This window comes from Coptis chinensis, chromosome 3, assembly GCF_015680905.1.
Source record: "Coptis chinensis isolate HL-2020 chromosome 3, ASM1568090v1, whole genome shotgun sequence".
In the NCBI taxonomy this organism is placed as follows: Eukaryota; Viridiplantae; Streptophyta; class Magnoliopsida; order Ranunculales; family Ranunculaceae; genus Coptis; species Coptis chinensis.
Genome location: NC_141458.1, coordinates 62,574,241 through 62,594,670, shown reverse-complemented (window position 1 = coordinate 62,594,670; position 20,430 = coordinate 62,574,241). Strand labels below are relative to the sequence as shown.

The window sequence follows — 20,430 nt, the reverse complement described above, 5'->3', positions numbered from 1 at the left end:
AAATCACTGTCGCTATCATCAGTTAACCTAGACAGGTGGTCAGTCACTACGTTTTTAACTTTTTTTTTTTAATCTTTTATCTCCAAAGTGAATTCTTGCAGCAGGAGAATCCATCGGATCAACCTCTGCTTAGCATCATTCTTCACGAGAAGGTACCTAAGTGTTGCATGATCAGTGTAGATTAAGGTTTTTGAACCTATCAAATAAGGACGAAATTTGTCTAAAGCATAGACAATGGCTAAGAATTCCTTTTTAGTGGTTGTATAATTCCGCTGAGCCTGAGTGTCTTACTTGCATAATAGACAACAGTAGGTTCCTTATCATGTTTTTGACCTCGAACAGTGCCAACAGCATAGTCGCTGGAGTCACACACACTACTACAAAAATGCCCATTTACCACGGTTGGTCAGCTGGTATATACCACTGTTCCCCTAATAACAGTGGTTTATAGTCATTTACCACGGTACAAAACACTTTTCTAGTTTTAGAACAAGCAAATACCACTATTTTTAAAAAACAGTGGTATATAGCAAGACATATACCACGGTACTATCAAATATTAGCCTAATTATTTTTTACTATACGTATACCCCACATTTCCTTAAAACCAGTGGCTTATATTTTGGGCATAATTACATCTACTGTAGCAAAAGCAAACAAGCGGAGAAAGTAAACAAAATTAATTAAGGGTTGAAAATTAAACACGAAAAACATAAAGAAAAAGAACAAATGGGTCAATGAAAACACACGCGAGTTGAGAAAAATCAGTCCCCACCTCTACACCAGTACGGTATCAAAACCTCTTGTTATTTGGCTCGAAGGAGGTCTATTTTTTTTGCTCTTCTATACTGTTATAATTTCTATGATCATGCACTATGGTGGAAAATCTTAGGTGATTAAATGAGATGGATCAGAAAACTAAAATGCACAACTTAAACTTGCTTTCTTATTCTTTTAGTCTCTGCAGTACAAGTATAGGTCATTTTCCTGAACAACATTTCTAGACCTACCTAAAACATACTACCAATTATGTTTACATAAATTTCCTCACAATTATTTGTTGTGCATTGTACCTACTATCTTCTGTATATTATTTTTGGTTTTGATCTAAGAAGATTCTAATCTTTAGGACACGGGTGTTCGTCGGTTGGTTTCGAAAGCGAGAGAATAGGCCCTTTTAGTATTAATCGATGGAAAGACCCTCTATCTCAATCCTTATTCTTGGAATCAAGGTAAGCACTTTTGTATAGTTCACTAAGAATTGGTTAGCATTTTCAAAGATGGTCGGTTTGTCATTTGGTTATTTTTTGTGTACCATCTGCTCTGGAACTTCTTCAAGCTTTTCTTTCATTGCATCTAAGAGATCTTGATGAAATTCGCTCCAGTCAAATTCATTCATCATGTTCTTCAAGCTTTCCTTTGATTGAATATAAGGCTAAAGGCTATGCTTGATGGGTAGTTTTGTAACAAAGAAGACAAAAATGGTAATTGCGGGTAGATTACTTTGAAATTCGACATTTTTTTCCCTTCTAAGGGTATCTATTTTTGGGAAGACAACTTTTTTTCTTAAAGAATGGTGTTTAATTTCCTTAAACTAGTGGATGTTCTCTCCGCCATTAGCTGTAAGTTAATCCAACTACATATATGATCAAGGATGCCAATATAATGGTGTGCTTTGGGTTTCTTACCAATAAAATCTGGTTTTGGGGTGGGGGAGGGCAACAAAAAAGGTTATCAAATTTGAAACCATTGCTATTATTAGGAAAATCATATCTAGTTTAATTATCATCCCACAAACTCTCTTATGCAATTCTTACTGTGAATCCAATGCATCTTTTTTGCAGTGGCCAACATCATATTCCTTGAATCACCTGTTGGTATAGGGTTCTCCTATTCTAGCAATCCATCTGAATATCTGACAAATGGAGATAAAAGGACTGGTATGAGTCCAAATAATTTAGACCTGAAAATGCTATATATAGGACTTTAAACTAACATAATCTCTTTTACTATTATCAGAACTTACATGTTTACAGCTGATGACTCGTTAATATTCTTACTCAAGTGGTTTGAGAGATTTCCTCAATATAAAGGAAGGGATTTCTATATAACCGGCGGAAGCTATGCAGGTAATGAAAAGTTTAACTGGTAGTTTTATTCTAAAATAGTAAGTTTTGGCACACAAGTAAGCTAAGTAACTGTATTTGATTTTACCCCTGGGTAATTTAACTAATTAATCAATCATAAAATCGTGAAAAGATGTTGGTAGAACAAAGATCAAAGTGTCTTTATATTTGGAATCCTTTTTGTCAAGTCAAGGTGGCCTAGCTGTCATAATGAAGCGGACTCTATTTTGGAAAAGAATAACACACTTTTTTTGGTAATAGAGAGTGGTTTAAGGCATATCACAATTGCTTTTGTGATGGCAGGACTCTAAATGGCATAATCTCTTTAGCGTGGAAACTTGATCCCTTAATGTCTTCGGATGGAAAACAGAAAACCACACCACAACACTAGGGTGTCATTTTCATTAGAAACATAGAGTTGTTGCGTTATCAATATCTGACCATTTTTTTACCCCCAATTGAATCATTAAGTAAATAGAAAGGAAACGTTTAACTAACATGATTGATTATTTTTTACTATTCCATTAAATATTGGCATATTTTGTTTTGTCATAGGACACTACATTCCTCGGCTTGCCCAAGCCATTATGAGGTATCGATTATCGTCTACCGGGGCAAAAACCAATCAATCTCAAGGGCTACATGGTATGTACTTTCGGTTCCTTTTATTCTTATCTCTTGATTGTGCACCATGGGAACATTCAAACAGTTGAAAGAAGAAACATATGTAATGCAGGTGGGAAATGCTCTAACCGATAATTTCAATGACCAATTGGGACGTTCAGAATTTTTTGTGGTCCCTTCGGGTTTGATTTTTGATCAAACCTACAAGCTTCATAACATTTTCTGTAGCCATGCTTCTTTTTTGTGCCCAGAGAATTGTAGTAAGATTTCGATGTAATTACTCTTGAGCTTGGGAACATATATAGCATCTATACTCCTGCACCGCACTAGCAATGTCGATTGATTCGGATAAACCCCGAAAAGCGATATGTAAGTAGTTCTTCCACGAGATCGAAGTTCTAATTCATACCGTAATATGTTTAACTCACAGCTAAGATCACTTATATATTCCCGGAAAAACATAATATACTGGTAGGTGGTAGCCAACAAAACAACAAATGATGGAAGTATGACCAATTTCATTCTAGCATCTAAACTAATTTTTATGTCTATATATATCTAGCAACATGACATGTGGCGGTGTGCATTTTGTTCTTCGGTGTGTATGCTTGTGTGTCTCCATGTGTAGGTGCAGATTCGGGAGGTAGTAGGAATATGCTTGAGAAGCAAATGGGAACCATCTGTGGAGAATATTGGAGGATGGTTGAGAAGCTCTACTGAGGAGATTGAGGTAGGATTGGACAGGTGATTAATTATTTTAAGAACATTTGTCTCTTTTTTCTCTTAATGAAACTTTGTTTGTGCTTGTGATGCTTTGTAGGTTCTTTATGGAGCCGATTTGGAAATTAGACTTTTTGGAAGTGGGTTTCCAAAAGAGTCCTCTATAATGGACTGCTCTAATTACAACAATAAATATTTGAACTCGAGTTGGAATTTGAATAATTTTGCAAGACTCCCAGGCTCAGTGCTCTCTTTTGAAAGTGGGGACATTTCAGGTGTGATGGTACCTTGGCTGTATATAGGAATGTGCTTCTCATCATTCTGTTGGGTAATACATTTTTTTTTCTCTTTCTTTTCATTTTCTTGATTTTTTATGCTTATTTTTTCATCTAGTCTTTTTCTCTTTGAGATTCCTTTGGTTATATGATCTATATATTCATGACTGTACATTTCTTAACCGAAATAATGGTTTATAGGTTTCCAGTTTAGAATTAAATGAGACTTTGTTTGTTCATCTTCGTTTTTTTTCCTCTGATAAACAGCATGTTGAGGACCACCACTTCTACTCAATGAATTACATGCACTTTGGAGCTCCTAAAATTTGGTTTGGTGTTCTGGAGAGATCTTTGTCAAGTTGGAAGTGGCTATGAGAAAGCATTTACCAGACTTGTTTCAAGAGCAGCCTGACTTACTTCATAAGCTTGTGAGTAATTATCTTTTTGTATCGCCGCCTTTTAACATGGAGGCTTTTATGCAAGTTGTTTTTACAGCTATGTAAAGTCAAATTTGTAATGACCTAGTAACACAAGACTATTGGTATGGTCGTTACTATCTTCCTATACAAGTAAATTACGAGTTCGTGTATGTGGAAGATGCAGTTGGCACACAAGTTCCATGGCCAAAAGACCTTGTTCTTTTTAAGGACGACATTGAGGTAAAAGAGCATTTTATATGCAATTTTTTAATTTCCGATTTGCTATGATTTTAACGCCTGGTTGGTTTGAATTTTCAATAATTTAGGAAGAGACAAGTAAAAGTATCCTACACATTATTGTCTTTTTCTTTGAAAAGTATATGTTTACATATATTGTGAGTCTATATGTTAGGGCCCATATCAACCAGGTGGCACAGAGTGTGAGTATTATACAATGAAGTTTATGAGGGAAATAGTAGAGGCTTGTTCAACTGGATCATTTGAAAATAATGTATTTGAAAGTTTTGACAAACACTTTATTTGGCTCAAAGACTTCGCCTTATTCTTATATAGTAACTCCACATGTTGTGCCTTGACTCATCCAGATGACAAATTTAGAATTGAAGGAGACATACACGCAAGATGAACTTGACGGTGTTCGCTCAATATTATTCAGTTCATCGGAAAAATGGGGTGTTTCAAGTAGGAGTTTAATGAGAATGAGTTTTAGCTATGTTCGGACCCCTCCAATTTAATTTATGAGTCTTACCTTTTTAATTTATGAAAAGGAATTTGAAGTTTGTTTTCTTAGTGCACTCAAAAAATTAATGGAAGTTTATTATTATTATTATTATTATTATTATCTTTTTTTGCAATGTTTGATAGTTTAAAATACCTAATGGAATTTGTTGGGAAGATGGAAATGTTGTACGTAGGTAGGCTGTGTAAATTTTGGTATGCAGGTTTGGTTTTTAAGTGGAAGACTGTTGCTAGCATTATATATATATATATATACCACGGTTTGGCATAAATCGTAGTGTTTAGTATAACTATATACCACGGTATTATAACACATACACTAATATAAACTACGGTTTCAATAGCTTATATGCCACGGTTCTGTTGACAACCGTGGTATATCATGGGCATACAAACCACGGTTCTTTGACAAACCGTGGTATCTGTTAAACATATATACCACAATTTTGCTATTATTATATACCACACCACCTATTGTCACGGTTGCATAACAGTGGTAAATATATTTATATCACACTTAAAAACAGTGGTATAAGTGTCATTCTGTAGTAGTGACATGAGCTCAAACGGTTTTGACCAATCAGGAGGTTGAATTATAGGTGCAGTTATTAAGGCGGCTTTCAATTTTTCAAAAGCCTACATGTATTCCGAGTTAAAATCAAAGGGTGTATCTGTTAAGTGCTCAAAAGGTGCTATTTAACCCTCGATTATGCCTCTTGTTTAGCCATCTTAGTGGACTAATAGTGTTTATAAGTTGTGTTTTAAGATTCTACAGGTGAAAAAGAGAGTTTTGTAGAATATTAGAGAAAAAGGGGTAAAACGAAGCAATACGGAGCATTAAGGATCACATGGGAGGCCTATGGACAATCATGGAGAAGGCTAAGGAATTAGAGCTATTAAAGATACGACTTGGACTTATTTTAAAGCCTATTTGGAAGCCCAAGGCCAAAGGATTCGTTGCTTGGACCAAAGTCTGCAAAAGAGGATAGAATGATAGAGCAGAAGAAACAAAATAGACTTATGCGTTTGGGACGCATGGATCGAGCGTCCGGACGCATTGATTGCGTCTGAGACGCATGAATCGACACTGTAGCTAATTCTTTCTCAATTTTGGAGACGAAGTTGGACTCTAAAAGAAGTCTATTTGTATTAGTAAACAAATGACGGTTTGGAATACTTCTAGAGCATATTGTAACCTCTATAAATAGAGGACCTAAATGCCTCATGTAATTGGCCAATTCACTTATACTCTTGTCTCCAGAACTTGAGGCAGAGAGAGATTAATAATAAAAGATCGGTTTTAACTAGCTGAGTCTTAATAAATTAGTCTTTCTAGTCTTATGTTCTTCGACTCTTCTTCTTCTCATTCTTCGTGTTCTTCCTTCTTTATGGAAGGCTAATCTTCTCCTTTAAGGGAGAAGATGAAGCCGGTGCTTAAGGTTTAATGATTTTTCTGGTTCATGGTGTTCTTCAATCAGGTTAGTTCTTTATGTTTTTAGTTATTAGTTTCATTGCCCACACAAGGGGATGGAAGTATAGATTAAGGTTTTTATTTATTGCAATCGAATATCATGCTAGTTTAGGATTTTATTTATTGCAATTGAATATTTGCTAGTGACATGCTTTATTTATTATAATTGAATATAATGCTAGAATAGGGTTTTATTTATTGTAATTGAATGTTATACTATTATTCTCTACTTTTCTTCTAGTTGTGTTGTGTTTTAGAGTAAGGGAAGTATTCTTTGTGTTTGCCTTAGATGGTGATTCATTGAATAGCTGCCCAAGCTCACATAAAAGGAAAGAAGATACTAGTAACATGAACATAGGAACAACATTAAGTAGAGTTATTTGTTAACGATGTTTTGTCAAAGAGGGCATCAACACTCGCTCGATTGCCTAATTGTAGTCTACTTGTGAGAACAACCATGAAGCAAAAGGTCATTGAATCAAAAGTATTGGTGGATTCTAATCTCTTGAATTCCCTCTCTTATAAATTCCCAATAGTTTAGTTTAGTTTAGTTTAGTTTAGCATTAGAATCTACAATATCTATAATAATAGTTTTTAATCCCTCAAACTCCCTTTCCAGTCCTGTCATTCATATAAACATACACTTAAAAGTGGAATGATACCCTACTCATCCTTTACTTATTGAGGGATAATTAGGTTTTGATACGCTTCTGTTTTATTCAACGACCATACACCATCTACATACACAAAAAGAGGCAAGGTCAGTATCTTTTATAAGAAGATTAGTTAAAGGTTTAGTAATTTTTTAGAAATCTTGTATGAATCTTTAATAAAATCCAGTATGGCCTAAGAAGGCTCGTATGTCACGGATGTTTTGTGGAATAGGTATAGTAGAAATTTTGTCTATTTTAGCTTTATCTAATTCTATACCATTTTTAGACACAATGTGACCTAACATTATTCCCTTTTGTACCATGAAGTGACACTTTTCCCTATTAAGGATTAGATTTTTTCCCTGACAATGCGCTAATTCTTTGGACAGGTTGGATAAACAATCGTTGAAAGAATCTCCATAGAGGGAAAAGTCATCCATAAAAACTTCAATGAATCTTTCCACCATATCGCTGAAAATGTGTAACATGCAGCATTGAAATGTGGCTGGTGCATTGCAGAGACCGAAAGGCATACGTGCATAAGCATATGTTCCAAAAAGGCAAGTGAAGGTAGTCTTTTCTTGATTTGCTTCATCAATTAAAATCTAAAAGTACCCTAAATACCCATCCAAGAAACAGTAATAAGCATGTCCTGCGAAACGTTCAAGCATCTGATCTACAAATGGTAGGGGGAAATGATCTTTCCTTGTGACGACATTCAACTTCCGATAATCAATACAAATCCTCCACATGATGGGAACACGTGCTAGAATTAACTTTCCTTCATCATTACGGACCATTGTAATCCCATATTTCTTTGGCACCACATGAATAGGGCTGACCCATTCGCTGTTAGATATGGGATAAATGATTCCAGCATCTAGTAATCTTAGGATGTCCTCCTTTACTACCTCTTTCATAGCTAGGTTTAACCGATGCTGTGGCTCTCTAGAGGTCTTGGCATTTTCTTCTAGGTGAATCCAGTGGGTGCAAATCTTTAGATCAATTCCTTTTATATCATCAAGAGACCACCCAATAGCAGAACGATGTTCTTGAATCACTCTAATTAAGCGCTCTTCTTCCTTTTTTGATAACTGGGATGAAATGATGATGGGATGTGTACCATCGGTATGTAGATAGATATATTTTAGGCCAGGAGGGAGAGGCTTAAGTGCAGGAGTAGGTGCTGTGGGTAACAATGTTTCTACAGGATTTTGTTCTTCTATTGAAAACACTTGGGTTGGTGATTTCTCTTCATGTTCAAGTAACTCATCATCTGAAGTCTATAAGGGAACTGATTCCAAGGTTACTGAGGTATCTTCTTTATACTGATCCATATCAAACTATGAATTTTTGAAGGATAAGAACTGATGCACCTCATTTTCTGGGAGAGTCTAGTCACAGTATTCTTGCACTACACTGTCTATCATAATAACTTTTTCATCCGACTCTTTTTCCAATTGTTGTTGCATCATCTTGAAAACATTGACCTATACTGAGAGATTTCCAAAAGACATGGTCATAGATCCAAATTTATAAGGGCATTGGTAGTTGCCAAGAATGGGCGCCCTAAAATGATTGGTATGGCATCATGAGCTACTTTGGTGTCGAGGATGACGAAAGCAGTAGGGTAGTAAAAATCCTTAACCTTGACAAGCACATTTTCGACCACTCCCTTTAGGTATTTAATGGATCGGTCGGCTAATTGTAATGTCATGGTAGTAGGTGTAAGCTTGTGGAAACCAAGTTGTTTAAATAGGTAGTATGGAAGGATGTTAACACTTGCTCCAAGATCGAGCAAGGTGGTGGCAGTATATTTGTCTCTTATAGTGCGAGTGATGGTAGGACGACCAGGATCTTTATATTTGACGATTCCGTTGGTCTCTGTGAGGGATGGAAATTATTCTGTAAGGAAGGCATATTTTGGAATGTTAGTTTTCTTTATGTTGGTGCACATATCCTTAAGAAACTTAGCATGCTTGGGTAAATGTTTGATGGCATCGAGAAATGGTAGGTTTATGGTTAGATTCTTGAATGTTTATATGATTTTATCAAAATTTTCATCCTCCTTGGGTGTCATTAGGCGAGTTAGAAAAGGTTCCTTTGGTTTGTATTGTCTAATTGGGTTAGGTGGAGGAATTGATAATTTAGGGATTGGAATATTGATAGGGATGTGTGGAGGTATTTGGCATTCAATTCTTGGTTCTGGTACTAGAACAGTTACTTCTGTAGGTGTAGGGTCTTCTAGTAAGACTACTTTGTTGTCAACAGTCTTGCCAGATGGCAAGGTTGTGACTGCTTTAATCTTTTAGGTTGTGAGGTTTTGATCTTTTTGGCATGGAAATGAACTTTTCTGGGTTCGCTCTTGGGCTAACAAGTTCAGAGATTGTTGCATTGATGCTATGATTTGCGTTTGTTATTGCATGACAAATACCATTATTTCAGTGGGCTTATTTGTTTGGACACTAGTTGATGGTGTAAGGGGAACTAGGTCTTTTTAGTTGTTGACAGTTGTGGTTTGGAAGTTTTGGTTGAATTGGGATGGAGCCAATGCTCTGTTTTAATTGTTATAGGTACCTTGTCCTTGTCCTTGTCTGAATGTATTTGTTGGTTTGTTAAAACCTAGAGGTGGTTGGTTTTATGGAATGTTGGTCCATGCTAAGTTTGGGAGCTGTCTCCATGGTGCATTTGGTACATTGAAAGCACATACTTCTTCTAGCTGAAGTGATGATAGGTTTGTGATCAAGGGACAGGTGGCATCTATATGATTCAAGCTTGGACAAAAAGTACATGGTGAGGTATTTGTGTTCATAATAGGATGAAGAGTTTGCTATTTTCGTTTGGTTGTGAGGGAATCTATCTTTCTTGTGAGCGTTTCGATTAAAGTTTTGATTTCTGGATCTGATTTCACCTCAAAAATACCACTAGCCTTAGATGTACTGGGTTGGGCTGTTCTGGAATTGTTTATGTCGCCCCAATGGGTACTTTTTTCAGCTTAGTTTTCAAGAAAGCTTAGGGCTTCAGTTGTACCTCTATCCAAAAAATTACCATTACTCATGATGTCTAAGGTTACTTTATGTTATGGGAGAAGGACTTTGAAGAAACATTGGACAAGAGTGGATTTTTCTAGTTTATGGTGAGGACATGAATGGAGTAGGTCAGAGAATCTATCCTATGCTTCAGACTCTGTCTCACTCTGACTCTGTTTGAATAGCTGTATCTTGTTTCTTATCTCTTCTGTATTCTTCAGCGGAAAGTACTTCTTCATGAAGGAGAACACAACCTTTTCCCATGTATCGAAAGAGTCGGCTTTCTGTGGGAGAAGTCAAGTGTGACTCTTACCAGCTAGAGTGAAAGGTATCCTTTTCCTTGGGCTTCGAGGATGTTTAGAATTTACCTCTCAAGCCGTGCTTACATGCTACTTAAGGAGAAGGCAACGTCGGTTGGCGCGTGATCTAAGAGTTAGGCCCAACCTTTCGAGCTTTACCCCGTTTTAAGTTACAATAAAGGCCTACTTAAAAAGCTCACAAGTTGGGTTTTTGATAATTTATATAACTTTGCCTTCAAGAGCCCAAACTTAAAACTAAACTAATATTATACTAATATAATAGATTAACTAGTTTTAGATTGATAATTTAGATTAACTAGAGTCAAATTGACTTAAAGTGTTGATTACCAAGTTGATTCAAAGTGTGTGAGCTATGATTCACAACTTGCCTCACACACTTGAACTTCCCAAGGCAATGAAAACTCTAATCCCTTGGTAAGTATACAACTTAAACTAAGTTTAACTTATGTTCATCATAAGGAATCAATCAAAAACCAATTTTCCTAATTTTTTTTGTTTTTCTTTTTATATCTAACTATTACAAACAAGTTCCATTGATTTGTCCTACTTGATTACAAAATCCGGGCTTGGTGTTCAACTATCCATCAAAAACCAATTGAACTACCCAAAAACTGGACCCTTGTATTTGTAGGTACCTGGGCAGTCGCCCCCTGGCTAGGCCGTCCGGTAAAGTTTGGTTGTCTTTCAGCTCTAACTTCAGCTCCTCTCTAGCTTGTTGGTCCCGAATCCTAATTTGCAAGAAAGTAAATCAGTAGTGAAAAACAACAAAATAAAATGACGAAAAATTAAAAAAAAAATAGAAATGGAAAAATGAGAATATTGCTTCCTCCTTAGATTCTTAACCATGCACTCTTGCTCCTTCAATCCATGACAGCAGCGCCATTTGAAATTTGTAGATTTGGGCTTCAAAGATATTGAAAAGTGAGGTTCATCCTAAATTGTTTAGAGTTTGAGTGTGGGAGTTAAGAAGAAGAAAGGTAGACTGTTGGTATAGATTTTATTAGTTTTAAGTAATTGAAAACATGAAAACTTAAGTTGTTTGGTATGGAAATGACATGAAACATTGAACGAAGTATTGATTGAAGATTGAAATAAGAACAATAAGATAAGATTGATTGATTGAAACAAATAAAGCAAAATAACAATATTTAAATAAAAGGAAATGAAGAAGAATAAGGTAAGGACATGAATTGAAAAACTAGACAAGAAAATTAAAACAAACCAAATGGTTTGAACCCTAAAGCAATGGATGCTTTCTCTCTCCCTAACTTTTAGATTATATACACCTACTTTTGCCTTTTACTGATTTGCCCTCCTCCATCACTTTTGAGACACCTCACACTTCACTTTTGCTTTTGCTTTTTCTTTTGGTTTTTATTTTCTTCTTGACCAAGGTAGGTTTTTGAGAATGCCATATTTTCAGATTAGGGATTCCATCTCCGGTCTTCTGAGAATGCCATATTTAAAATCACGCTTTGACCGTTGACTTTTACTTTTTCAGCACTTTTTCATAGCAGCTTCTGGTCTTCATAATAAGCATGATTAAGGCTCCTTTAGGTGCTAAGACGCAACTTTTATGATAAGTGGTCTGAAATTCCCTGTAACTTGAAAAAGGCAATAAAAGCTATGAGTTATCTTTTAATTAAACGTAAGACGGGATGTAATACAATAATACAAAGGTAATAAAATATACATTTGGGAGCTGATCACTTCACTTGATCCTCGGTGACGCCCGGATGGTGGAAAGTATTGCATACTTCATGTATCCGGCGTAGATGTTCGTACGATAACTCGTGTTTAAACCGTGAAAGATGGGTAGAAGATTGAACACGTTTGCTGGAATACGAAAGTCGCTCGTGAGTAGTGTGAGTCGTATACACGATGGAGGTGAAGTTGTAGTAGTGGGAGATTCAAAGTGTTTTGAAGTGAGGTTCACCATAAATTGTTTAGAGCTTGAATATTTAGGAGTTTTAGAAGGAAGGAAGGTAGATTCTTTTAGTTTAGCATTTGTATTGGTTAACCCTATTGTACTGAAGAAGTTTGGAAAGACTAAGTTGTTTGAATGATTGGAAACATAACTTGAAATAAATGAAATGATTGATTGCAAGAAAGAACAACCAAAAAGAATGATTAATTGATTGAATAACAAAAAGTAAATGACTTGAATGAAAATGAAGAACAAAAATTAAATGGCTTGAATGAAAAAGACTAGAATTGTGATTCATTAGCCCTTTGGCTTTGTGACTCCATTTGATTTTAAATTTTGGGAGTTCTAACTTTGCTTTTGTTTCTGATATCGTCTCCTTTTGATTTTGAACTTTTGGGAGATTCGATTTTTGACTGCTTTGAATTTTTTTTAGAGTTTTGGTTTTTGATAGGTATTTCTTTTCTTTTATTTTCTTTTCGAAGAAACTAACTGATTTGTTTTTATACATGATCTTCTCTTCTCTTTTTCTGATATCCATCCAATTCTCAACTTGTCAGCTCGGCAAGCTTTTTATTGGATGTTGTATCCGGTTAGGAATTTATGGCGAATAATAAAAAGGTTTTTAGAAAATGGTGAAGGCTTAAAAGGGGTAACTAGAGAAAAAACTATCTTTTTTGGTTTTTAACGTTTATTTGGCTGTATCGATCTAAAAAGGGCATACATTCTCTCTTAGGATATGGTGTGGTGATCAAGCAAGTGGACATGTGGTCTTTCTATCTGGACATCCTGTGTTATCACTTAATAATAATTCAGAGGAGGCTTTTGCCTAGATTCTCACAAGATAGGTGATCAGCTCCCAAATGTGTGTTTTATTACCTTTATATTGCTGCATTACATTCCCTCTTACGCTTAACGAAAAGACAACTCATAGCTTTTACTACATTTTTCAAGTTAAGGAGTATTTCAGACCACTTATCATAAAAGCTGCGTCTTCACACCAAAAGGAGCCATAATCACGCTTATTATGAATACCAGAAGCTGCTATGGAAAAGTGTTGAAAAAGTCAAAGTCAACAGTCAAAGTCAAAGGTCAAGGTCAGCGGTCAAAGCCCTCAAATCAAAAGACCAGAGATGGAGGCCCTGATCTCAAAATATGATGACTTTCTCCCTAAACCTATCTTGGTCAAGAAGTCACCAAAAAGCAAAAGCAAAAGTGAAGTGTGAGGTGTCTAATTTGTAATGGGGAAGGGCAAATATGTAAAAGGAAAAAGTAGGGGTATATAAGCTAAAAACAAGGGAGAGAGAAACCATCCATTGTCTTAGGATCCAAACCATTTGGTTTGTTTAATTTATTGTCTAGTCTTTCAATTCATGTTTTTACTTTCTTGTTGTTTTATTTCCTTTCAATCAACTTGTTATTTACTTTTTCTTATTTCAATCAAACTTGTTATTTACTTGTTCATTTTTTAATCTTTGTTTAATCTTGTTGTTCATATTTCAAGTTTTAATCAACTTTCCTTCCATGTTTTCAAGTCATTTCAATCACAACAATCAAAACTTTCAAGTTTTCATTAGCTTAAACCCATTTTAATCCATACAAGAATCTACCTTCTTCTTCACCTCTCCCTTACTCATACTTTAAACAATTTAGGATGAACCTCACTTCTAAAAACAAACCCTTTTGAAGTTACTACCACTATCTAAAGTTTCAAATGGCGCCGCCGTCATGGATTAAAGGAGTAAGAGTGGTTGGTTGAAAATCTAAGAAGGGAGCATTATTCTCATCTCTCTATTTTTATTTTTATTTCAATTTTTTGTCATTTTTTTTTTCAATACTGATCCACTTTCTTGCAAATTAGGGTGCGGAACCAACAACCTGGAGAGGAGCTAAAGACAGACAAAAATCGACGAAAGTTGCCAGAACTGGACAGGCGACTACCCAGCCATGTCAACATACCAATACCTAATTTTTTCCAATATCGATTGTTTTGAAGTGTGTACCTGTACTCCGAGCCCAGATTTTGTAATAGAGTAGGAGAAGTCAGTGGGAGTTGTTTGTAATAGTTAGAGATAAAAAAAACAAAAAAAAATTAGGAAAAATTGGTTTTTGATTGATTCCTTATGATGAACATGAGTTAAACTTGGTTTAAGTTATATAATTACCAAGGGATTAGAGTTTTAATTGCCTTGGGAAGTTCAAGTGTGTGAGGCAAGTTGTGGATCATAGCTCACACAATAGGGATCAACTTGGTAATCAACACTCTAAGTCCATTTGACTCTAGTTAATCTAGGTTATTAATCTAAAACTAGTTAATCTATTAGATTAATATAATATTAGTTCAGTTTTAAGTTTGGGCCCTTGAAGGCAAAGTTTTATAAATTGTCAAAAACCCTACTTGTGGGCTTTTTAAGTGGACCTTTATTGTAACTTAAAACAAGGTCAAGCTCGAAAGGTTGGGCCTGATTTCCAAACCACGCTCCAACCGACGTCGCCTTTTCCTCAAGCATCGTATAAGCACGGCTTGAGAGGTAAATCCTAAACCTCCTCGATGCCCAAGTAAGAGGATACCTTGTGTATTCAAGCATGCTTATGTGATTGTTTGAAATTTAGTTTCCGCACTACAATTTACATTCGCGTATAAGGCTACCCGAGCCACATAACAACCATTGGGAAGTGATTACCCAATGTAGGTAAATTGGACATTGCTTGATTCTAGAAGCCCTAAACTAAAAAAATGAATTAAAATCAATCAACTAAAGTCCAAAGTATTCACGCTCCTCTATAAAAAGACAAAACTATAGCCACGAGAATTTAGAGTAATCAGTTACCAGATTTCGGTGGACCAACTACCATCCTCACTCCCTTCCCCCAGATTCATCATGAATGAGATTCTTCGTAGCACACCACTTGGTGAAGTGACTGCTTACTCTTCTGAAACGTGTAGTAGAGCCATCCTAGTCTCGTGCCTAGTTGTTCCTCTGAATAGGGCATAGTAAAATATAGACCAAAAGCAAAGTTTTCAAAACTCCATACTTGCAAAAATGAATTTCGAATTCTCGAGCATACATTGCACCATTTGCGCATGTTAGGATATTTTGGGGCATTGCTAAAAGTGAATGACATTGAGTTCAGGCACTTCTAGTATTAACAAGAATAAAACTTAATCATGTAGTAGAGCTCATCGCCCTAGACAATCTCCTGTTTCTAGTAATACAACTCTTAAGATGGCTGACGAAGTAGTGCAAGCTAAAAAGCCTCTCTTCAACTTCTACACACCGTTGCAAGATGTGCCGCCATTTTGTATACGACTCGTACCGTTCACAAGAGATTTTAGGATTCCACCGAACATGTTCAATCTTCTACCCATCTTCCATGAGTTAGAACACGAGTTACCGTAAGAGCATCTATGCCGGATACATGAAGTATGTAATATCTTTCATCATCCGGGCGTCACCGACGATCAGGTGAAGCTACGAGTGTTTCCTTTCACTCTAGCTGGTAAAAGTCAAGCTTGGCTTCTATCATAGAAGGCCAACTATTTCAATACATGGGAAAATGTTGTGTTCTCCTTTATGAAGAAGTACTTTCCGCCGTAGAAAATAGAAAAGATAAGAAGCAAGATACAGTTCTTCAAACAAAATCTGAGTGAGACATTTTCTGAAGCATGGGATAGATTCTCGGACCTACTCCATTCATGTCCTCACCATAAACTAGAATTAAAAATCCACTCTTGTCCAATGTTTCTTCAAAGGCCTTCTCCTAGAATACAAAGTAACCCTCGACATCATGAGTAATGGTAATTTAACATTTCTTGAAAACCAAGTTGAAAAGAGTACCCATTGGGGCGACATAAACAATTCTAGAACAGCCTAACCCAGTACATCTAAGGCTAGTGGTATTTTTAAGGTGAAATCAGATCCAGAAATTAAAACCCTAATAGAAACCCTCACAAGAAAGATAGATGCCCTCACAACCAAACAAAAAGACCAAACCCCTCATCCTGTCATGAATGTAAATACCTCACCACGCAATTTTTGTCTAAGCTTAAATCATATAAATGCCACCTGTCCCTTGATCACAAAGCTATCATCACTTCATCTAGAAAAAGTATGTGCTTTCAATGTACCAAATGCACCATAGAGACAACATCCAAACTTCGCATGGACCAACATTCCACAAAACCAAACACCACCAAGTTTCAACAAATCAACAAATACATTCAGACAAAGACAAGGACAAGATACCTATAACAATCAGAACAGAAAATCGGTTCCATCCCAGTTTAACCATAACTATCAAAACCCATATATCAACAACTAAAGAGACCTAGTTCCCGTTACACCATCAACTAGAGTCCAAACAGATAAGCCTACCGAAATAATGCTATCTGTCATGCAATAACAAACCCAAATCCTAGCATCCATGCAACAATCTTCGAACTTGTTTGCCTAAGATAAAACCCAGAAAGGTGTGTTCCCAGGTCAAGCTATTCCTAACCCTAAATCGACAAACATAGCCTTTGAAGCAACAACTGACGTGAATGAATGAAGCAGGAGCGCTTAAAATCCTTCTCCAAGATCCTATCTATGAGGATTGACTCATCTTTTCTGATGTATTCCTTTTCCATTCCATTCCATCTTTTTATATTAAGGGAATACATCAATAAGGTAGCCAGACCTCTCCACTTGGAGGGTGTGGTTGTAAGTACCGGAGCCTTAGTCCACAATATATCTCGCACATTCTTTATAAAACACTTTTTACTTGTCGTTGGAGTAAGTGTGAACCTATAGAGTGAGTATACAATTTTTCTTTTCTTGATTTTACACTTCTTTTTCAAAATTGTTTGTTTTCTTTGCGTTGTTAATGATAGATTCTCGATACCTCAATAGTTAAGTAAGTTTTCAAAATAGGCAATGGGTTTTACACAGACCAACCCCTAAAACAACCCAATCTGGGGGCAGTTTGAGATCAGCTTTGCATACTAAGGGTCGTCTATATCACTGAGCTATTTGCCAGGGTCAGGACATTCTATGTCTTGCGTAGTAAATCCCCCAACTCGCGTAGTTGAAGCTCTGTCTGTCTAGATTTGGTTTGCCTCGAGCCGACACGTAAGTTGCTTAAGATTATATGTTATGATTTGTTTTAAAGTAAGTAACAGCTAGAATCACTGCTTTTGAGTATGAGTTTCTTAAAACATGTCTCCATAGTTTTCAAAACTATAAGATATAAAAATAAAAGTTATACGCCCGGAGTAACCAAAATGATATCTGATTAACGTATAATTTTATCTTCTTGGAAAAACCTCTATATGGATAGAGATATATTTTGAATGAGAAAACCAACTAAAAAAAAGACGAGGTGTCTCCAAACGAGAATTAAATAAATAGAGTAATCCAAAGTGATACTATTCTCTGTTTAATTCTATCATTTTGCCTCCACCTCTCTATTTTGTCTTGAGAATCTGACGTTAAAAGACTCAAAATTTTTCAAATTTTCAACCTTTTTCTTTCTTAAAAATCTTTCCCCTCTCGTTTAAATCTTTTCCCCTTATAAATCTCTCTCGTTTTTGAATTTTTTTTTGAAAAATGTCTTCTGTAGGAAACAAAAACCCTCCACCTAGCAAGACTAGATGGATCAGTTTCAATGATCGTGTGTAAGCAATTTCTAGAGAACTGCAGCTTAAGATATGGACACATATATATCAAAAATCACTCCTGGTTTAGGTAAGAGTTCATACGCACATAAGAGATGAGCTAAGAGAGAAGGTTGGTGCTTGAACTGTCAAACTTCAACTTACCCCAATCTTCAACCTTATAATAATTCAGTTTTTACGATTTTTATGTGCCAGCCACCTGCTCATCGAGCACAGCTGAAGAGAGTAATCCAGCCATCTGGTTGGGATTGACTCAAGTTTTCAAAAACTTCCAAGTCTTGGGGATCTGACTTAAAACGACCCACCTTTTTAAAATTTATGTCAAACTTATTCAAAAACCAAAAAAATTAATTAAAATTTTCTTTCTATTATCTGTACATATTTCCCTACAGTCTCTAAAGTCAACGATCAAAGTCAACGGTCAAAGCCCTCAAATCAGAAGACCAGAGATGGAGGCCCTTATCTCAAAATATGATGACTTTCTCCCTAAACCTATCTTGGTCAAGAAGGCACCAAAAAGCAAAATCAAAAGTGAAATGTGAGGTGTATAATTTGTAATGGAGAAGGGCAAATCTGTAAAAGGAAAAAGTAGGGGTATATAAGCTAAAAGCAAGGGAGAGAGAAACCATCCATTGTCTTAGGATCCAAACCATTTAGTTTGTTTAATTTTTTGTCTAGTTTTTCAATTCATGTTTTTACTTTCTCGTTGTTTTATTTTCTTTCAATCAACTTGTTATTTACTTGTTCTTATTTCAATCTTCCTTTCATCTTGTTGTTCATATTTCAAGTTTTAATCAATCTTTCCTTCTATGTTTTCAAGTCATTTCAATCATAACAATAAAAGCTTTCAAGTTTTCATTAGATTATAACCATTCTAATCCATACAAGAGTCTACCTTTCTTCTTCACAACTCCCTCACTCAAACTCTAAACAATTTAGGATGAACCTCACTTCTAAAAACAAACGCTTTTGAAGTTACTACCACCATCTAAAGCTTCAATATGGAACTTAATTGTTCTAACTTTGGTCTCAGAAACTCACTACTATATACAATCAAATCCTGATGCATGTCATTCATGAAAAGATGCAGAACTATTATACATATATTAGTCTAAGTTTGGAGAACAAATCCTTACTCTATTGCTATAATGAGACTTCTAAACTTTTTATTCATCATAAAAAAAGGAAACAAGACTTTTTAATACTAAACAGAAAAATATTTTTGGTCTTTTTTTGAATTTTTTTTTAGAAAGGAAGAATTATACTATTATATCTACTATAGAAAATGCATAGTTTTTGCAAAATATTGCTATACCACTTCAAAATAGAAATATATTTTGTCCTCATAGTATGAAGAGATAAGGAAAGAGATTACCATAGAAACAAGAGCAAAAACGGTGATACACCTATATTATGTTTTTCATGATGAAAATACGCTACTTGCAAATAAGTTTGGGGCATGGGTTGTTTGATTTATAACGGGAAATACATGGTTTATTGTATTAGGGATAATCTTTCTACTGTGAATATTTTTTGTTTTTTTGTATTTTTGAAAATATATGAAATGTAGGAAAGAAAAATAGAAAATTTTGGCATAATGTATATGTATTACCTTCTACTCATATACCAAATCCTTAAGAAAACAAATAAAACAAGCAGATAAAATTACACTACTAGTTATAATTATACATAAGTGTGAAAAGAAAACAAACATCAAACTAAAGATAAAACATAAATTATAAACTATCTTTATATATACTAAGGAGCTACCTAGTCAGAATCCGTACGTGACTCGTCACGTCATCGAGAAGATCCTTCTCCTTGACATCGGGTCCTAGGGTGTCTATCACTATGCGGGAGCACAAGCAGAGTGGTGGAGGCAAAAGATAGAATTAAGCAGAGAATATTATCACTTTGGGTGTCTATTTTTTTTTTAAAGTTGTAGTTGGTTTTCTCAAGCAAAAGATATCTCTAACCATATAGAGGTTTTGACAAGAAGATAAAATTATATATAAATCTGGTATCATTTTGTTTACTCCGGGGTGTATAATTTTCATTTTTATATCCTCTAGTTTTGAAAACTATGAAGTGATGTTTTAAGATACTCGTACTAAAAAAGATGTGATTCTAAACGCTTAGCTTTTGAAAACAAATCATAGCGGGTAATCTCAGGCAACTTTCATGTCGGCTCTTTATTGAACTCAATCCAGTTAGATTATGGCTTTAGTTATGTATGTTGGGGGGTTTACTACTCAAGACATAATTGATGGGTTTAGCTGATTGGACAATAGTAGGTGGTGGAACTAGGTCTCTTTGGTGGATTTTGGTAGTTCTGGTTAAAATGGGATGAGAACCAATGCTCTGTTCTGATTGTTGTAGGTACATTATCATTGACTGAATGTATTTGATGGTTAACATGATGATATGTTGGTGAGCAAGGGACAATTGGTATCT

General features: G+C 35.4%; 1 long non-coding RNA gene and 1 other non-coding gene across 2 annotated transcripts; one reads left to right on the top strand and one right to left on the bottom strand.

Moving 5' to 3' along the window:
• The first annotated feature begins 3,574 nt into the window (after positions 1–3,574).
• Positions 3,575–4,427, top strand: LOC147510331 (uncharacterized). Its single transcript, XR_015216765.1, has 2 exons — positions 3,575–3,798; positions 4,013–4,427. It is a non-coding gene; the product is annotated as an uncharacterized LOC147510331 (long non-coding RNA).
• An 11,501-nt stretch (positions 4,428–15,928) lies between these two features.
• Positions 15,929–16,035, bottom strand: LOC147510330 (small nucleolar RNA R71). The gene has a single exon (XR_015219609.1). It is a non-coding gene; the product is annotated as a small nucleolar RNA R71 (small nucleolar RNA).
• Positions 16,036–20,430: the final 4,395 nt, after the last annotated feature.